This window comes from Puma concolor, chromosome B2 (genome assembly GCF_028749965.1).
Source record: "Puma concolor isolate L17-30 chromosome B2, mPumCon1.1.hap2, whole genome shotgun sequence".
NCBI classification, from domain to species: domain Eukaryota; kingdom Metazoa; phylum Chordata; class Mammalia; order Carnivora; family Felidae; genus Puma; species Puma concolor.
Genome location: NC_141671.1, coordinates 3,483,930 through 3,504,195, shown reverse-complemented (window position 1 = coordinate 3,504,195; position 20,266 = coordinate 3,483,930). Strand labels below are relative to the sequence as shown.

Genomic DNA, 20,266 nt, shown 5'->3' with positions numbered 1-20,266 from the left:
AGAGTCTGAAACGGTGTCCCGGAGCTGCAGGGCGGCCCGCGGGACGCGCGGTGGCGCCCGAGTGCTGGGCTGGCGTCGGCGGGAAGGCACCGCCCCCTCTCGAGAGCCTCCGACCCTTCTCCGTCCCCAGAGAACTCAGACACCCCAAATCCATGACAAAAGAAGTCGAGACCAGGGTGAGTTCGTAGTTTGGGCCGCTAGCTGGGCCTGAGAGAGCAGAGGAGCTCAGGCCCGGGTGGATCAACTCCGAGAAGGGAGGCGGGAAACCTTTGTCCCCGGAGCGCGCGCCTGGCCGCGCGGCCGGATCCACCTGCCGGCAGGTGTCAGGGAGCCGCGCAGCCGCAGATCCACCCTCTGCTTGTCCTCCTTTCTCTGTTGGACCCTACAACCCTCCCATTTCTCTTCTAACTTCCTACTCTCTGTTGCTTCTCAAGTTCATTGACCCACTTTATACGCACATGTATCCGAGTAAGACTCAAAAGCCACTTTTTTCTTTTTTTCTATTTGAGAATGGAGAGCTGTAGCTTTCAACAAAGCGGATCAACTACTTTCCATCATGCAATTTATACATCTTGGTTTTACTTTAAAAATAAGAGCTGTGAGAGCATGCTCCTTATCTTTGGCGCATCTCTAACTTTGAATCCGCATCCTCCACATGAACTGGTAAGTTGTCTTCATTTGCTTCGTCCTGTAGTAAAGAATCAGTGGACGTCGAATTGAAAAACCAGGATTTTTTGCTCTCCGGGGTCCCTTCTCTTCTCTTTGTGCTTTACTACCGCACCCCTGGCTTTCCAAACCCTGAGAGGTGCCTGGGAGATCTCTCTCCTTCCAGAGAGCCTTGGAGAGATTTCTCTCAGCTCTCAGCCGTGGCTCTTGGCTGTTTAATACAAAGTGCCTTGGATCGGTTGCCCTTAGCTTTCCTGCCCTGCCCTCTGACTTTAGAGACTTTGCCCCAAGCGGGGGGGTGGGGGGCCTCAGTGGATATTTCTCTCCACTTTCTAGCCTTTTCCCTCGGCCCCTTTTTGGCTTGCTCTCCCACAGAGACAGTTGGCAGTGGTTTTGGCTACGTGGAATTCTCTGGGTCAAGCAAGCCCACCAACAAACTTTAAAAATCCCTTAGATTTTCTCCCAGTCTCTCCTGGTCGGGTGTTCACAGTTTTCTTTTGCGCCTCTGCCCATCTGTCAGGGATAAGAGGCCTTTTTTACCCTGCAAAGGCCTCTTTCTGGAGTTTAGTTTCCTCAGGTTCTTTTGTATCGTTGACTCCCTGACGGGCTCAGAAAACCTGATGTTCTGCAGTTTATGGGCCTGTTTAATAAGCAGGCTGAGGAGGAGACACTATGGGCTTGCTCTAATTAGCAGGTTTAAGAGGGAGACACTGTGGCAACTTTGCATAGCCTGACCAAACATGCCTAGATTTCTGTGCCAAAATGGCTTTGTCATCCTTGAAACGACTTCATTTAAAATATATATGGCAACAGCCTGGCCACTCTCAGTAAAGAAAGGAATCATTTGAGGGCCTGCTTTGTGCCACATGATTGCGTGTTGTTTCGAGTGAACTTTCCATCATGCATCATTTATTCAATGGATATTAAGAGACAGCCATGATTGTCCTTATACTGAAGTTGGGAAAAATTAGAAATAATATATACATGTTGCCATGGAAACTTACAGAAGTGAAGTGGCTGACCACTTACAGGCTTTACTTAGACTTCTGGGTGAGATTTCTGGGTGCCTGGGAGGGCCTGTGTCATGTGGAGTTTAGGATACATTTCAGAAAGTTACCTATAATATCGTTCACTGATTTCACAAATGTTTATGGATATCCTGCCAAGATCCAGTCTAGTCTTCACGATGGCAGCCCATAGACATGGCCCAAAGACACACATGGTCCCTCCCCCCCACCTCCCAGAGCTTCAAATCTAATAACACCCGTGGTATATGGTTACTTGTCTAAGTGTAGGCAAGGTCTTTCCCACATAGGCAGTATCTTTGTTTTACCTTAAGAAGGATCTTCTCTTGTTCTTCAGGTCTGACGCTGATGTATTTTCTATGCAAATGATCAGGACAGATTAACAGCGTTGCCCAGTGAAAGCTCTTAAACTGTGCATCACAGAAAACTTCCGTATTTTGGGTTCATAGCACATCCGGTTAAAGAGAATAATATCCTGTGTTAGAACCCTTCTCCCTTTCTGTAATTTTGGAGAGTATTGTCACCAGCAATGTTGAAGATTAGCTTGACAGAGTATACTATGGAATGCTCAAGTTTAGAAGTCAAGCAATGGAGGAAAATGTGAACCTTGAAGTCAACTGGGAAAGAAGGATTTTGAGGTCAGGAAATAACCGTGGGGTCTTCTGTAGAGAAATGCTAACGTGAAGGGTTGGTCTATGTAAAAGTCGGTATGAAAAATCACTCCCAGTGTGGCCTCAAGAAGGTACCTTCAGTTTGCTCTTAGAAACTGTGGAGTGCAGGATTTTCATTCTGTAACCACTAATAAATTGCGGAGGCCAGTGGAGTCTGAATGCGGGCATCAGAACAAGTTGAGGGGCGCCTGGGTGGCCCAGTCGGTTAAGCATCCGACTCTTATTTTGGCTCAAGTCATGATCTCGTGGCCTGTGGGTTCGAGCCCTGCTTCAGGCTCTGTGCCGTCAGCTGCGTTACCGTTCTATTTCTACCTCATCTCCTTGACTTTTCTTGCTTCCTTTTACCACCATCAGAGCACCCACTGTACCCACAATAAGGTGCTGTTCAACCAGTTTTTGCAAATGGGACAATGAATGGCCAATTTCTTCTTTCAACCTCAAGGAAGGAAATGGAACACATATTCAAATTAGTTTTAGGCAAGATTTCTAGTATGTCTTCACAGGGTTTTTCACATGGCTTAGCCTAAATTCCCACAAATGTGAGCATTTACCTCTAAGGAACATGAGAAAAATAAGAAAAGTAAACAAATCTGGTATGATTTATATAAATTGGCGACTCCCATTAGGATTCTCTCCTGTGCACTAATCTCTCTGAAGCCACGGGGACAGGGAGACCTTAAGTCATTCCTAACAGAAGTTGGAAGTGCCACGCAATCTCCCAGCGTCCACCCAAAGCTCGCACAAAAGTCGGGTGAAGGCATCTTGAGCAGTAAGTCAAAGAAACCTGTCTCTGAAATGATCATTTCGGGACAGCAAACGAGTACTCGTGTTCTGTTTATTGGTTGCTTATTCCTGGTACCCAGATGTGAAAAATGCCATCAGCAACATGACCTAACACTACAAAGCGTAGCGACTTTGAGCGGAGGGAAGGAGGACTCACAGGTTGGTTGTGAATGAAGACAGAGCGGTCAGGTTCCACGTCAGCCCCGTCGAGTGCAGACGGATGGGGGGAGGAGTTCATAGGAGGTTATCAAGAGTAAAGGTGGGACCGGACGTGGACGCGGTTGTGAAAATTGCTGCACATCAGATTCTGGTTATCGTGATGGTTTTACCCAGGAAGCAACCAGATGATATCCTGGAGGAAGAGAGCTCACTTGGCAACAGCAAGCAGATGAGCAGAAGAAAAAACACTTAACAAAGGCTGAGAGCAAGTGAAACAGTATAAAAAATGTTTTGAGATCTGAAAGTGTTAAATACTTGTTTTTTTAATTAATTTTTTTTATTTTTGAGATCAATGTGGATTCATATACAGTTGTAAGAAATAATACAGAGTGTTCCCAGGTGCCCTTTACCGTTTTTCCCAATGGTAACATCTTGCAAAACAATATCACACGCAGCATGTTGACATTCAAACAGTCAAGACCCAGAACATTTCAACGGCCCAAGGATTCCTCAGATTGCCCTTTTAGAACCACATCCACTTTCTTCCTACCCACGTTCCCTCCTTAACCACTGGCAACCACTAATCTATTCCCCATTTCTATAGTTTTACCGTTTCAAGCATGTTCTATAAATGGAAGCATATAGTATATAGCCTTTGGGAATTTTTTTTCACTCCAAAATTCACTGCAAATTCATGCAGATTCTTCCAGGTATCAGTAGTTGATTCCCGTTTATTGCTGAGTCATTGTATAGATGGTTCATCACTCACTCCTTGAAGGGCGTCTGGGTTTTTTCTGGGTTTTGGCTATCATGAATAAAGTTGGTGTGAACATTCACATACAGTCGAAGGAGAGAAAAAATAATTTTCCCTCTAGTCTTTTCAGTTCTTGGCTGAGACCCTCCCACCGCCCATTATACAAGACAGACTGACAGAAGTAAAAGAAACAGAAGTTTGGTAACATATATACCTCTTGCGTACATGGGAGAGACCCGGGAAAACTGTGTCACTACCACGTATACAGAAGACGTACGTATTGTAAACGTCTATTCTTTTTCTCTTGCTAATTTGTCCTTTATTGCAGGGAGGTCTCAGCCAAGAATCTAGAAGGGTAGAGGGAAAATTGCTTTACCTCCCCTACACAGTTATTGGTGTGGACATAAGTCTCCCATGTCTCTAGCATGAATGCCAAGGAGAGCCATTGTTGGTCGCATGGTGATTTTGTATCTAGTTTCGGAAGATTTGCCAGTGTATTTCCAGGGTGGCTGAATTACATTCCCGCTAGCGATTTGTGGCGTATTCGTCGGCGGGGGCTGCGGTAAGGGTCATTTCTGTTGCTCTGCCTCCCAGTTCACACATTCTTTCCTCTGCCCCTTGCGTGCTGCTGTTGAGCCCAGGCTCTGAGATCTTTATTTTGCTCACTGAGTTTTTCGAGTCTACAATTTTCATTTTGTACTCCTTTTATGTCTTTCCCCTGAAGCTTTCTATTTTTCATTTGTTTCCATCACGTTCATAATTGTTCACTGAGGCATTGTCAGGTGGCTGCTTTCAAATCTCTGTCGGATAACCCTGAATCCCTTACATCTTGTTATTGGACTCGCTCGGCTGAATGTCTTCTTTTACACAGTTGGGGATTTTTCCAGCTTTTGGTTTGACAAGTGATTTTTCAACTAACGTCTGGACCTAATGTGCTTTGTGTTGTGAGACTCTGGCTCTTATTTGAACTCTGTTTTAGTTGGCTTTCTCTGCCCCCAAGGGAGGTGGGGGGGGGGGGCACATGTGTTCATTACTGCCAGCCGGGCAATCCAGAAGTCCAGGGTCCCCCACTCAGCCTCCACTGACACCAGAGGTAGGGAGCGTCTTATTTCTGCTGGCAGGTGGTGAGAATTCTGGCTCCCATGCGGTCTCCACTGGCCCAGAGATGGATGGAGGCAGGACCCAGTTACTGGGCAATGATGAAAGCCCCGTTCTTCACGGGGTTCCTCTATCACCACCCCAGCAGGCAGGGAGAGGGAGAGACACTGCTGGGTGGGGGGTACAAGTCCTGGCTTCCTGCTTGGCCTTTGCTGCCCCAGGCACTGGTAAGGCTACAGTGGAATGTGGTGCGTGGCTAGAGGTCAGCAGTTATTGTCTACAAGTGTTTTGTCTTGCTAGGCCGTCCCTTTGACGGCCTTTTGGCTGGAGAGGGCAGATTTTCTTAGACTTTTCTGTATGTGCCCACTGGTATTTCAGGCTTCCGGTTTATTTAGCTCCAAGTCTAGGATGCATGAGACAAAAATAGGGAGCCTGCCATCGTGTCATTCTTCTGGCCCCAGGGTCCCTAGCCAGTCTCCTTCCTTTCTCCGCCTTTCAGGTTCTTAGGTTTATTTTATGCATAACGTCCAGGGGGGTTGGTTACACTTAGCAACTACAGGACAGAGATAAGTACATCTTCTTCCCAGAAACTCTGATTAACTTTTATATTACTATTGCTATGAATGGACTACAATAAGATACTTATATAATTTATATGTAATTCATAACATAGCATATTACTATTTATTTATACTATACACGTATTATGCCTCTATTATCCTACATGGACTTACATGTGTTTGTGTATATCCTGTGATAGCAAACATAAGATTTCTGGAGCAGAGATTGACGTTATTATTATGAACTGCAATAATCCCTTAGTCTTTTCCTCCTCTCCATCAATGTGCCTTAGATTTTCTAGCTCTTATGTCCCTTTGAGAATACGAATATCCCACGGACCCCCTTCCCAAGCTGCCTTCCACGGAGACCACCAGGGAAGGGCAGCGACTTCCAACCGCCGAAGGAGGGGACAGAGGTTCCTGCGCGCCCCGCCCCCCTCCGCGTGCCAACACCAGAGACGCTGCTGCTCCTTGACTGGCACCTTTGACTGTGAACTGTCCTGTGCTGTTAAAGACACCCCTTATTTGCGTGGACAGGGGGAGCACGACCACCTCTCCAAAGACCACTGGGATCAGAACGCCGCTGTGGAACCTGCAGCAGGTGCCGTTTACTGACTCCTGCAAAGTTCAATACTTTAAAATACCGACTGGGATGCTGGTCAGGTTTCTCCAGAAAAACAGACCCAGGAGGACGTTTACATATACAGAAAGAGATTCATTGTAAGGAACTGGCTCACGTGATTGTGGCAGCTGAGAGGGTCCAAAATCTGATAGGGGAGCTGGCAGACCAGAGACCCAGGAAGGGGTTACAGTTGGAGCCCAAAGGCATCTGCTGGCAAACCGGGAAGTTCTGATGTTGCAGATGAAATCCGAAGGCACTGTGGTGTCAAAACTCCCTCTCGTCCACTGGAGATCAGCCCTGGTTTCTACTCAAGACTTCACTTGATTGTACAAAACTCCCTTGCTTTACAGAGGGCAATCTGCTTTACTCAAAGCCCACCAGTTTACATGTAAACCCCATCCAAAAGCACAGAAACAACCAGAATAATGTTTGACCAAATACGTGGGCACCATGGCCCATTCAAGTTGAAACATAAAAATTAACGATCACAACCAGTAAATAATGTTCATCCTCCCAGATGATCGCTAAACGAAGCCAAGACGCTCAGAGATGAGGCTCTTGGCTTACGTGTTTCTCCTTGAATGAAATACGATTTTTCCCTCCCGGTCTCGGTAATTTTTTGTGTGTGAAAATAGTTCCTCGTCCCCGTCCTATCAAAGATACCCAGTTATTGGATCCATTAGTCAGAATGGCCCACATTACTTGTAACCTCATGATCTGTTGCCCAAATAAAAATTAGGCTTCGTTCATTGAGCTGCATATTCAGCTGACAGCACAAATGTAAATTTTGGCAAATTCAGCCAACAAGTTTCTTACCAAAGAAAATGAAAAGGGAACATCTGGGTGGCTCAGTCTTGGTTTTGGCTCAGGTCACGATCTCACGGTTCCTGAGTTCAAGTCCTGCCATCAGGCTCCACGCTGATAGCACGGAGCCTACCTGGAATTCTGTCTCTCCCTCTCTCTCTGCCCTTCATCCACTCTGTCTCTTAAAGTTGTAAAAATTTTAAGAAAACGAAAAGATGAGGGGCGCCTGGGGGGCTCAGTGGGTTAGGCGTCCGACTTCGGCTTTGGTCATGATCTCTCAGTTTGTGAGTTCAAGCCCCACGTCCGGGTCTGTGCTGACAGCTCGGAGCCTGGCGCCTGCTTCGCATTCTGGGTCTCCCTCTCTCTCTGCCCCTCCCCCACTCATGCTCTGTCTCTGTCTCTCTCAAAAACAAATAAACATTAAAAAAATTAAACAACGAAAAGATGATACCCGCTAAATGTCCCTCGCAGCCCGTACACCATGTCTCCTGTTCACAGGGGCGTGGTTTATTCACTATGATAGTGAAGCCTTCATCCATCAGGGTTTTGCCCACTTTTCAGTTTCTCAGAATTTGCAGAAACTGAGATTTTTTGGCTGTGTAGAAATTTTTGACATGGAGATGATATGATATGATATGATATGATATGATATGATAGATGTGAAAAACCTGATGAGAACCAGCAGGTCAACGCAAACAAGCTGTAAAGTAGGCGGACGCTTTTGGAGAGCTGGAAAGGAATTCCCACCTGTCCAGGAACCTGTGATTGGTATTCAGTAAAATCCCAAGGATTCCAGGCTCGGTTTTATCGAGCGGATATTTAGGTGGATGTCTTCACACTGAACTGACACAAAGGACAGTGTAATGTGGTCTTGAGAAGAACAGACTGCACGTCAAAGTGATTCTTCTTTAACCGGTCTTCACCACTACATCAAAGAAGAGAAGAATGTCCTAAAGGCCGCAGGCAGTTCAGTGAAGCATTATTGGAACAGGAAACAACGAGTAAAAATAACCTACAGAATTATGGGACAGGAAAAAAAAAAACAACATGTTGTTAGTTTTTATTAAACATAGATCATCTGCTTAATTTGTCCTATTGTAATCATCTTTTTTAAAAATATTACACGTATGTGTCTTATGCATACACAATAACATCGTCTACACAACTTAAATACCCAATAAGAAGTTTACGTTTCTCTATCAGAGGACAGAAACATTGTAAAATTATTGTTATATTTTCTCACATGTGTATTTGTTAAGTCCTGCTGTTAACTACCAATTGCCACTTTTAACTGGTCCCATTGTTTTGATTAAATAACAGTATTCAGGTAACAGAGCAGCAAATAGAATAATATAATTTCAAATAAACACTTGTTTTTCATATTTTTATGGTAATGTAACAATACACGTGTGTTGGAAGTATTCAGTTTGTATTTCAGGTTTATGTTTGTTCGTTTCCACCTGGCACGGCTCTGTCCTGGGTCGGCCCTCTAAAGCTGGCCTCGCGGGCACATTCAACTCCGCGGTGCTGAGAAGGGACGGGACAAATACTCCGAGCGCGGCAGAGCGCCCTTGGGCTCCGAGAGGGCTCCCGGGGAGAGAACGGGCCGCCAGGTCTGCAGCAGGTGCAGCGCGGGGCGCGCGCGGCGGGGGGGGGGGGGGGGGGGGGGCGCACGACCTTGAACACCCAGACTCGGCCCCTTCTTGCCCGCTTTCCGGGGGGGCTCACCCCCGGGCCGCAGAGGGGAGCGGGCGGCAGGGGCGACCCTTTGGTTTTTATGTTGTTTGTGAAATATAAGGAAGTTGAAATCCCCGAAGTCAAGTCAAGCGTATTTTGAGAAAATAGTTGTTTCCGCCCGGTTTCGAACCGGGGACCTTTCGCGTGTGAGGCGAACGTGATAACCACTACACTACGGAAACGGCCGTGGGCTGGCTCACGTGTTTGTACCTCTGACTGCATTTTTTTTTCTTTTTTTTTTTTTTTTTTTTTTTTGCCTGCATGGGCCCGTCCAGGAAATGTTTGTTGTTATGGTGCATTTCTGCCTCTTCTTTCTATTTATGAAAAAAGAAAACCGCCATAACCAAACAAAGGCTTCACCCAGGACCCCAATTCTTGCATCATCCTGGAGAATTGGGGGGGGGGGGGTAAATTAATAAGTTGTTATTTTTTAAAAACTGTTCCTAGTTTTGACATAGAATTGGCATACAGCACCGTATGAATTTAAGATGTACAGCATAATGATCTGACTTCCACCTGTTAAGAAATGATTACAACTGGAGAATTTGATTTCAAGACTACCCCATGCTGTCTACACCTGTTTCTCTGTCCCTGCAATGGGGATTCCTCTCTTGGTGACAGAAAATGACTCTGGGAACCAGGATTGAGCGGCCTGAGCACAGGAGATGGTCAGAAGCCACGGACGCTTTCTGCCCCAGCGTCTTCCTTTGCAGGTGAGTTGAGTAGAAGTAGTCGTGTGGCTTCACCTCGCTACCAGGCTTCTGGGACCCACAAAGGAGGTGAAATGTTTAGGGAACACCATCCCAGGCGCGGAATGCAAATGCAAGAAGTCTTTGTCCTCCAGGAACTCGGAGTCCGTAATAAGTCTTCTTTACAGAGTCATAGAGTCACGATATCTTTGTTGTACTGTCGCTTGCCCAAACTTACAGCTGGTAGAGACAAGCGTCTCTAGGTTATGTCATCTCGCCCTTGGGTCTCACGCTCTATCACAGTTGAACTGGACGCACGCTATTATGCCAACCAAATGGGCGATATTTGGCCACAAAATGTAATGCCACGGTCGCTCTTGATGAGACCATGTTCTCAGCCTGAGAACAAATCTTTCTAAATTCATTGTTAAAAGCTGAACGGACTCAAATACAAACGAACCGACTCAGGTAAAAGGTAAATGTCTGTCTTGGGGAATGGGTAAGGGTAGGATAGTGAAAAAGGCAAGGAGTAAATTGCATAATAATTTAGTGATACGTGGGTCTGTGTTTGAGTCAGAGATTTTGCTAAAAATTAGAAATATCGAAGACTTGATTTTTTTTTTCTGGAATGGAATAAGCTTAGAAGGGGGAACCATCACATCTCTCAACCATATTTAGGGACGTTGTTCCCCACTTCCAGATCACGATCCCCTAGTAACTGGTAGAAGCTTCCTATCCCAACCTGAAGAAGGTCAGTGTCCTCTTGTCTGAGGTATTTGTAATGGCCTCTCTGAGCTCCTTGTCTTGCTGAGCTCGGCTGATACTCTCCCGGATCTGTCACGACCACCTCTCTCCTTTTCTGAGACCCCAGAGGGTCAAGTACAAAGTGTGACCCATGAGGAGGTGTGGCACACATCAAAATAACTGCATGATTTTCCCAGTTTATATTGACAGGACCCTGGCAGTTTTGAATGGGAATGGCTCTCGAGTGGACAGGATCAAGGTAGCAGGAAAATAAAGCTGCATCACACAGCTCACCGACACAGTCTTACTTGGCACAGGTATCCAATTCAGTGTCTTAACTCAAGGGCCTGGGAGCAGCTCCAAAGTTTCATTAATTAAAACATTATAATTCATACGTGATTAATGTATGGACCCAAAGTTAGGGTGAACCAACAGAATGAAATTGAAACATCAGTATTTCCTCAGTGTATGGAGAGCAAACCCAAGGCCTAAGAAGATTGAAATTCTAGAAGGAATTTGTCATGGGCTTCTCCGGGGGGAACTAACTTTCACCCCGGTTGTGAGAAGTAAGTTCATGAGGAGCGCCTCAGGATCCTTGAGTTGTTCTCGGGTGGCTTTTCCTCAGAGGCCAGAAATGACAGGGGGGCCTTGCTGACCCTGACCTGGAATCCCCACACGTAACAGAGATGACTGGAGCCCAGGGTGACAGGGGCCAAATGTTGGCAATAAACTGCCAAAGACTGGATGGGTGTTGTCACGAACTCGGTGGTGTCTCCTGAAAATCCACATGTTCTAGCCCTAACCCCTAATGTGACTGTTTGGAAGCAGGCACTTTAAGGTGGTAAGTGAGGTCATAGGGTGGGGTCCTCATCCAACTGGACTGGTGTCCTTGCTTGAAGACAAAGACACACCGGAAATCTCTCTCCAAGTGTGCACAGAGGAAAGGCCATCTACGGGCCTAGAGGTCCCCCCAGAAAGCAGTCCCGCACGCACGTAGACCTTGGACTTGGTTTGTATGAGCTCCCAGACGGGAGCCGGTTTTGAAGGCAGAGAAGTCCAGTGTCCCTTGAGAAACACCCCTGGCACATAGACAAAAATGTACACTCCTGTTCTTCCTCCGAGCCTTTCCTAAAAGGACCTATGTCCACTTACCAAAGTGACTGTGCGTTAGGGAGGAGGAAGTGGAATTTTGGGGATTGCTAGAAAATGGCTCCGGGCTGGCATTTATTCCTAGAGATACAAAGCATCACGGCTGCCCACCGAGCAAGACAGGGACTCAGTGAAGCCTTGCTTCCCATCTGTCTCGCTGTGGGCATGGTGGGTCCCGAAACCTTCCCTGAACCCATTTCCCTAATTCCAGACGGTAACTTTAATATTACTTCCATGGTTCACGGAGTGAATGCTACGATGGCAGAAAAGGCCAAGTGGAAGCCACTAGAAACTCCTCTAACGATGACAACAGTGAAGCAACAGCAGGGATCACAGAGGTTAGTGCCAACATCAGGGACTGGAAAGCTACAGGGTAGAGACTCCCTCCGTCTCTCTATTCTGTGATTGTATCTGTATCTGTATCTGTATCTGTATCTGTATCTGTCGTCGTAGAAGAGAGGTCGCTCGTGCAGGGTGACAGAAGCTACTGTCAGTGTCGTCGAGGGGTTGTTCCCATTGCGCGTGCGATTCCAGACGCCATTTCATCCGTGGAGAAATTTAACGCGGGCACCTAGTGTGCAGCCGCGGGCAGGGCTGGTGCTGCGTTCTCTGTGCCTAACCGTCGAACCCGCCGGAAGCAGTGGACTTTGCGCTGGCTCAGCCAGCAGCACCCCCGTCTACCCCACCTCAGGGCATATCAACACTCCGATCCCAAGGCCTAAGTTAGGCACGGAGACCTTCACCCCCATGACCATGCCCTAAAGTTGAAAGCTGATTCTTGTTTGACACATGGACATTTGAGGCAAATGTATATTTTGCAAACTGACCACAAGGCGAACGGGTGTGCCTTTCCGGAACTGGCTCGGTCTTGTGGGCCTCCTTTGTGTCTCCAACCCAGTCGTAATCCACTCGGGCTGCTGTAACAGAGGCACCATAGACTGGGTGGCTTAAACGACAAGCATGTATCTCTCGAAGTTCTGGAAGCTGGGAAGTCCCAGCTCAAGGCAGGAGCAGATTCTGAATCTGGTGAAGTTTTCTTCCTGGCTTCCTGGCTCATAGAGGGCAGTCTTTCTCTGTGTCTACACCCAAAGGAATGGGTGAGCGAACTCTCCAGGGTCTCTTTTATAAGCACCTGTTCCCATTCTTGAGGGCCCCACCCTCGTGACCCCATCACCTCCCAAGGCCCCACCCCCAGGTACCATCACCCTATTGGGGATTAGGGTTCAAGGCACCAATTTGGGAGGAACACGCATAGTCCACAGCAATCCCCCGAACACCCACTTCCTTTTCTGACTTCAAATAGGTTTGGTGCAGAGTAAGTTGATGCAAGCCTCCTGGGCATGGTGGCCAGTGACACGGGGGGTCACAGGTCGGACTAGGGTCACCATCCACTCCTGGCCGCCTCAGTTTTCTTTCCTTTCTCTTGTGAAAAACATCTTTCTTCCTACATCATCCAAAGAAGTGATACTGAACCGTGACACTAAAACTGACGCTGAAACGAGTTACCAAAACATCTTGAGAGGAAGTCATCTGAGTTGACTGCAGGCATTCGGACCCACTGTCCCACAGTGGTCTCGGCTGTCAGCTGAGGACCTTCAGAGGCATCAAGGGAGCCATCTTCTAAGATTTCTTTCCTTCTCCCCCTTCTTCCTGAAACTGAGAAAGGAAGTTGACTGAGCAGGACTCTGGCAAACTTTAAAATCAAAGATGCTTTAAAGAAAATTATGATAATTTACCAGTACGTTCTCTTCCAACTGTTTCCCAGTTCAGCAGCGTCTACACCCGCTCAGCTTCTCAGGGCTCTGGGCTGGGGAGTCAGTCCTGGAGGAGAGAGAATGAACATCTCCTGGGGGACGTTGAGTTGGACAAGAACACGGCAGGTTCCTGGCGACACCGAGAGTCTGAGAAATTTGGAAATTAAACTCCCGGGGAGGAGACAGGAAGGAAGGGGTGAGCAGTGACAGCTTGTGGATGGGTCCTTTTTAACAAACAGCCTCCTTTCTCCGTTTTTTTCTGCAGGGACATCTGAATTCCTTGGCAGAGTAGGACTAGGGGAAAATCAAGATCTAGCTGAGAGAGAACCACAGACATTTCAAAAGACACTTGAATTTGTGGATGGATTCCACCGTGTTCGTCCCAAGACAACTTGAGCCTCCAAAGGGTTCTGCCAAAGGCCCTGAAAATTAAACCAATGAAACTGCCCCGTGGCCAGCCTTGGGTTGGTCCTGGGTCTGTTGCAGAGCTGTGAACTGGTTAAATGGCAAAGCTGGGGACAAAGACTGGAGATTGCCACTACACAGTTCCTCCACTCAGTGCTCTTTGCCACGAGAGGACTTCACAGTGAAAACCACTCCTGGAAATTACGCTGTAAGGAGAACTACATGCAGGCCCAGACAGAAAATACTCCTTTCTCTGCAAAAATAAAATATACGCGCACACACACACACACACACACACACACACACACGCACGCACACGCACCCTACAGATATTTGAAATTGTACTCCCAGACCCAAAGGAGGAAGTTTAAGCTACTTGAACTCTGTGAACTGGGAAAAAATAGTCCAAGGTTGCACCGTGGAGACAGGACTTCTCCACTTCTCCCGGAACACCTAGAGCAAATCAAGACCACTCCCCAGCGGGCCTGGAAAGCAGGGTGTGCACTCCAGGTGTCCGTGCCCCTAGGACACTTTCCAGAGCCCTCTTCCTGTGGCCCCAGCCTCCTCAACCGACTCGGAATGGCGATTGGCTCCCTCTGGTGCTCCGGGTGAGGTCTCCCTCAGAGCCCTCGATCGCTGAGTTCCAGAAGGGAAGGCCCACTCACCCTTCCAGAGGAGGCCCCTGGGAAAAACAATTCTGTCCCCCACCTCCTCGTCCGTAGTGTTTTCTTGAGCTTTTCATTTTTTTAGTAGGTGCGTCAAAGCCTAAAGTGGCCTGTGGGCACCTCCTGCCTCCTGCCAATGAGCCCCTCAAATGACTACTGTCGTCCTGAGTCCACTCATTATCCTTGAGGGATGTGTCGTGTAAAATCTATGTATGATCTAACACAAATAGATTTCCAATGGTAACACTGGATGCAGATTGCTCTGACCGTCGCTTTTACGTTAAAATATGTGTTTGTACATAACGACCCTTCTCGTTTTCTTTGAAATATGCATAGCACTCCACTGTGGAGTTAGGCCATAATTTATCCAAATAAATAATTCTGAATAATTAGGTTTTTCCCAATCTTGTTATTACAGTTAATGCCACAGAGAATAAACTTCAGCACAATATGGTCTGTCGTGTGTGCAAGTCTACGGGGTATATTTGTGGAAATGCTGGACCCGAGGGTATGGGCGTTTGACATGTTGGTAAGATCCTGTCAGATTGCCCTCCGGGCAACAAGGCAGAGTATATTCCACGGAGAGCACGATTAAATAGGAGGTTGGGCATGAATAATACAGCTCCCTAATTCACTTCCTACCAACTATGAATCCAACCAGGCAATCCATGAAGACTGTAGAAAAAGTCTGAAAATCAAGGATTCTTGCGATGCTGGAAGATCGCCTCCTCTCCAAGAGGTGAGATTTTGCAGCCTGGGGCCTGGCAGGATGGGGGTGAGGTGAAGGTGGCTGGGGGTGCTGAGTGGAGACGCCTGATGCAGGGGCTTGGGCATGGTTTCCTGTCGCGTCCACTCAAAGTAAATAGGCCAAAGGCGCAGAAGCAACCAGACTGCAGCAGTCAGGGCCTTGCACGAACGTGTGTTTCTTTGTAGGCAAAGGCCTGCGTGCCAGGCTGTGATGGCCGAGTGGTTAAGGCGTTGGACTCGAAATCCAATGGGGTTTCCCGCGCAGGTTCAAATCCTGCTCACAGCGCTCTGTGGTGCTTTTTCTATCCAAGTTCTAGGATGAAATTCTCACAAAGCACGGTCTTCTCAGCTTCTCATCTTATTCCACGAACTGAGAAGTAGGAGGCGAGCGGGGAGCTACCTATCCAGAGGGCTGTGTTAGTCCCCCCCACCTTGGCTTCGGCACCACTCGGGTATTTGGGACCCTAAGCCACCACTCGGGTGTTTGGGACCCTTATGTCCTTGTCCTCGTAGGAGGCGAGCGGGGAGCTACCTATCCATATTTGGGACCCTAAGCCACCACTCGGGTGTTTGGGACCCTTATGTCCTTGTCCTCGTAGGAGGCGAGCGGGGAGCTACCTATCCAGAGGGCTGTGTTAGTCCCCCCCACCTTGGCTTAGGCACCACTCGGGTGTTTGGGACCCTTATGTCCTTGTCCTCGTAGGAGGCGAGCAGGGAGCTACCTATCCAGAGGGCTGTGTTAGTCCCCCCCACCTTGGCTTAGGCACCACTCGGGTGTTTGGGACCCTTATGTCCTTGTCCTCGTAGGAGGCGAGCAGGGAGCTACCTATCCAGAGGGCTGTGTTAGTCCCCCCCACCTTGGCTTAGGCACCACTCGGGTGTTTGGGACCCTTATGTCCTTGTCCTCGTAGGAGGCGAGCAGGGAGCTACCTATCCAGAGGGCTGTGTTAGTCCCCCCCACCTTGGCTTAGGCACCACTCGGGTGTTTGGGACCCTTATGTCCTTGTCCTCGTAGGAGGCGAGCAGGGAGCTACCTATCCAGAGGGCTGTGTTAGTCCCCCCCACCTTGGCTTAGGCACCACTCGGGTGTTTGGGACCCTTATGTCCTTGTCCTCGTAGGAGGCGAGCAGGGAGCTACCTATCCAGAGGGCTGTGTTAGTCCCCCCCACCTTGGCTTAGGCACCACTCGGGTGTTTGGGACCCTTATGTCCTTGTCCTCGTCCCGTCCCAGCCGCGCACCCATGAATCTCTCCCTGGGAGCGGGCACCGCTTCCACGGACCCAGGAAGTGAAGCCTGAGGTTTAGCTCTCAGAAGAGCCACTTGCTTTGTAATGAGATTGGGAAATCCGAAGGCAGACCCCAGGGGCAAAGACAAACAGGAGATTTTGTTTTTAAAACTCTTGAATAAAAGTCCTTGTGCTGACAATAGAGATGTACGTAAACTTCCTTAAAGAGTTCTCTGGTATTTGAAAAAAACGGAAGGGGAGGGGAGGGAAGGGGAGGGAAGTGGAGGGAAGGGGCCGGACCTAACGCAGGCTGGTGGGAAACACAAAGCTCTAGGATCAGAAATAGCCATGAGATTTGCAACTACGTGGATGGAACTGGAGGGTATTACGCTAAGTGAAATTAGTCAGAGAAAGACAAAAATCATATGACTTCACTCCTATGAGAACTTTAAGAGACAGAACAGATGAAATAAGGGAAGGGAAACAAAAATAATATAAAAACAGGGAGGGGGACTAAACAGAAGAGACTCATAAATATGGAGAGCAAACTGAGGGTTCCGGGAGGGGTTGTGGGAGGGGGGAGGGGCTCAATGGGGAAGGGGCACTAAGGCATCTACTCCTGAAATCATTGTTGCACTATGTGCTAACTAATTTGGATGTGAATTTTTAAAAAATTTAAGAATAATAAAAAATTTAAAAAAAGAAATATCCATGAGTGTGTGTCAACTGCTCTCTAAAACATCGTATAGAAACGAGGAAATCGAAGCAAAGAGAAAGTCACAACTGGGCCAAGGCAATGAACCCAGTGGGCCAGGAGTCTGCATAAAGGCACCCTGAGACCCCGGCGCCCATGCTGCTGGCTCTCAGGGGAGAGCACCACCCTCACTTAGAAATACTTTGGTATTTCCACGTGTCTATTTCGCCTGTATCGAGCCCTTTAATATACCTAGCTGTTTTATGTAATGGTATTCTTTCACTTTATAGCTGTAAACCCAAACGTCGAAGCTTCTATGTGAATCTGGTTCTGAAAACACTTACCTTTGTTGAATTCTTGCCGGCCTTTGGCCTAATTGGGGAGGGTGGGTGTTTCTGAACGTCTGTTCTCAGCATAGAGTCTGCAAGTATCTCTCCGTCTTGAGTTACAGGTCTTCAGAGAGTGAGGTGGAAATATATGATTCATCACTCAAATAAGGTATTTTATTCCACTTTCTTTTTCACGATATCAAAATTTTACATCATATGGCTCGCTATGACTGAGCCACACATAGCATCAGTGTTAAGCACGTAAACAAAACGAGATGGCTGACGGAGCCATGAACCAGCTGCGTAAACTGACGGAACATTCACAAGTAGAAACAGGCAAGCACATAGATGGAAAAATGCAAACACCAGTCATCCTGTCACATACGTGATGCTTCGAGGCGGAAAACCCTTTCATACACGCGACTATTTTCAGGGGATGTAACTTATACAAGCTAACCACAAAGACCCCATCAGTCAGCTTTGCCGGAGTCCACAGGTCTTTCTTCAACTCACTTCTGCCTGCATCACGAAGCAACTGCGTGCTCGACGATTCCAATGAATGATGGATAATCGACACACAGCAGCCGAGGGGGCCAGTGGCGCAATGGATAACGCGTCTGACTACGGATCAGAAGATTCTAGGTTCGACTCCTGGCTGGCTCGTACCTCCTCCCTTCTTTTTGGTAAGAATGTCTTTCTGTGTAAGTTCTTCAAGTGGGTAAGAGAAACAGATTTTTAGTCCTTTGGAAGGCACTTGATCTGGTCTGGCTCTTGAGCTCACGTGGTGCTGCCACGCCACCCAGCCGGGGCTCTCCAACAAGTCTGAGTGGATGCTGGAATTGTCTGTCCTCTCAACTTCCCTTTTCACCTGCTTCCTTTTGCTGATACTGAGAGAGCTGACTGAAGGATCTTTGGAAAGACAGCTCGAAGATCAAATAAGGAATATCATTCGACCATAAAAAGGAATGAGGTTCTGATACATGCTACACCCTGGATGAACCTTGAGGACGTCATGCTAAGTGGGGGGAAAAAAAAGAAAGAAAAAGCCAGACACAAAAGGCCCTCGTGTATGATTCCATTTCTGTTTAATGTCAAGAACAGGCACATTCAAAGAGCTAGTAGCTGCTAGGAGCTGGGGAACCGGGTGGAAAGGGACAGAATGTGATCGGGAGTGATGAGTATGTTTTGCAATTAGATCATGGCGACGGTTGCACAAGTCTGCATATACTAAAAACCACTGAACTGTGCACTTTCATGTGAATTTTGTGGTATGTGAATTAGACCTTAATTTTTAAGAACCAAAGAAGTGTCAAAAAATAAAAATTGGCCAGTATTTTCTTCACTAGGTTGTCCCCCACTTGGGCAAGGGCTCTGCCTCTTCGGGCTCTCTCTCCCCTGCACACTTTCTGTCCCTCGGTCCCCGCCCCGGAGGAAAGAGAAGGGACGTCAACCGAGAAAGACGAGAAAGACGTGGCCGCGGACCAACGAAACCAGAGCCTCCCGTGCACCCTCAGTTCTGCGTTCTCCGCAAAGGTCCCCCCGCCCCGAACACGCACGAAAGCGACTGAGCCTCCTTGTCCCCGCCGCGCCCCGCGAGGTCACCCACGGCGCGGCCGCCTGGCCGCGGCAGGCCGAGACTGAGGAACTGTTTGCAGTCGCAAAGGGTCCGGGACGGACGAGAAGGGGGCGGCGGCCCTGGCCGGGGTCACCCCGAACAGGTGCGCCTCCCTGAACACGCGCTCCCGCGCTCGACCCCGCAGCGGGGGCAGGGGGAGAGGCTGAAGCCCGGGCGGGGAAGGCGCAAACAAGCAACGGGCACCTCGGCTTGCGGATATGCACGGATTTATGTCACAAAAACGCGGTGGCACGGTGTGCGCCGTCGCGGGCGCTGGCGCGGAGAATGAACCTGCCACGCGTCCAGACCTCCTTCGATAGGTACACGGGCCGTCGGGCTGGAAGCGCATTACAAGGCGGGAAGGAGGGACGGATGGTCTAAGGGGTTGGGAGCCTCTAGAGTCGGTGCTCCTCAAAGTTTAGCGCGCAGGAAAGCCACGGAAGGGGGAAAACCCGGCTTTCTGCGTCTCGCTCCCCGGATTCCACGCCGGTTCCTGCGGTGCAGCCCGGGACCCGTCAGTGAGAGGTGCGCGCGCGACCGTCCCGCAGACCACACCTGCGGTGGCACCTGCTCTACCCGCTCTGTGCAGCCAACACCGACGGGGGACATCCATCCACCGTTGGAAAAAAGAAAAAAGAAAAATAGAGCTTCTCCACGAAGATGCAAATCCCCACTTCAGCTTTATTCCGCTGTGCTTTAACCAACTAATTAATTTTAAGGGAACCGATCGTTTCTCTCCTCAGTTTTCGTTTTCCTCAAGATTTTGTTCTAAACGTGTACCTATCACCAAATACTTTATTTCATGTTGGTGGTGGTGGCTTGTTTTAGAAAGAAGTCTATTTCCACCTCCCCCTCAAACAAACAAAAAGACCTTTCGTAGAATAATCACACTATTGGGCGTAAAGGAGGAAACAGGCTTTTTCTTTTCTTTTCTCTAATCTGCAGGTTGGGAACTCCTCTTCCCCATAAAAGCATCAGCTGAGATTATTTTTCTGAGAAGAGAAAAGTTTTTTGTTTTCCCTCAGAATGTTCTAGAGCTGCACTGTCCAAAACACTAGCCATTAGCACATGTTTCTAAAACTTAATTCAAAAAAGAAAGAATGTGCAATTCCTTATGAATGGAATAATGTTTGGGATAAAAACGTTACAATCAATCACACTTGTTTATTTATACTTTTTAAATACGGCTACTTGGAAAATTAAGTTTACTTATTATATGGTATTTGTTAACTCCCACACCTTCTTGTCGTTATGGATGTGGTAATATCAGTAAAGTGCCATCACTTTGCCAGGGTTGTGGGGGGTGTCACATTCCAAAGAAATTGGTTCTTACGCCAAAAAATGAACGTGCTCTTCTCCAAAAGCAATTC

At 48.0% G+C, this 20,266-nt stretch overlaps 1 protein-coding gene, 2 long non-coding RNA genes and 3 other non-coding genes across 8 annotated transcripts in view; 3 read left to right on the top strand and 3 right to left on the bottom strand.

Moving 5' to 3' along the window:
- The window catches only part of LOC147580609 (histone H2B type 1-C/E/F/G/I), a 505,297-nt gene that overhangs the window by 47,228 nt on the left and 437,803 nt on the right, over positions 1-20,266 (bottom strand). The gene's annotated exons all lie outside the window — the stretch shown is intronic.
- Positions 14-14,736, top strand: LOC147580635 (uncharacterized). Of its 3 annotated transcripts, XR_015250941.1 has the most exons (7): positions 14-663; positions 4,189-4,331; positions 8,581-8,755; positions 9,501-9,592; positions 10,510-10,629; positions 11,673-11,799; positions 13,481-14,736. It is a non-coding gene; the product is annotated as an uncharacterized LOC147580635 (long non-coding RNA). The 3 variants fall into 3 exon arrangements; XR_015250940.1 differs by lacking the exon at positions 4,189-4,331 and having other exon boundaries at positions 8,569-8,755; XR_015250939.1 differs by lacking the exon at positions 14-663 and having other exon boundaries at positions 4,006-4,331.
- LOC147580637 (uncharacterized) lies at positions 3,180-8,210 on the bottom strand. The gene is made up of 2 exons (XR_015250944.1): positions 7,594-8,210; positions 3,180-3,497 (listed from the first exon to the last, which is right to left on the bottom strand). It is a non-coding gene; the product is annotated as an uncharacterized LOC147580637 (long non-coding RNA).
- TRNAV-CAC (transfer RNA valine (anticodon CAC)) lies at positions 8,989-9,061 on the bottom strand. The gene has a single exon. It is a non-coding gene; the product is annotated as a tRNA-Val (tRNA).
- TRNAS-CGA (transfer RNA serine (anticodon CGA)) lies at positions 15,238-15,318 on the top strand. The gene has a single exon. It is a non-coding gene; the product is annotated as a tRNA-Ser (tRNA).
- Positions 17,872-17,944, top strand: TRNAR-ACG (transfer RNA arginine (anticodon ACG)). Its single transcript has one exon. It is a non-coding gene; the product is annotated as a tRNA-Arg (tRNA).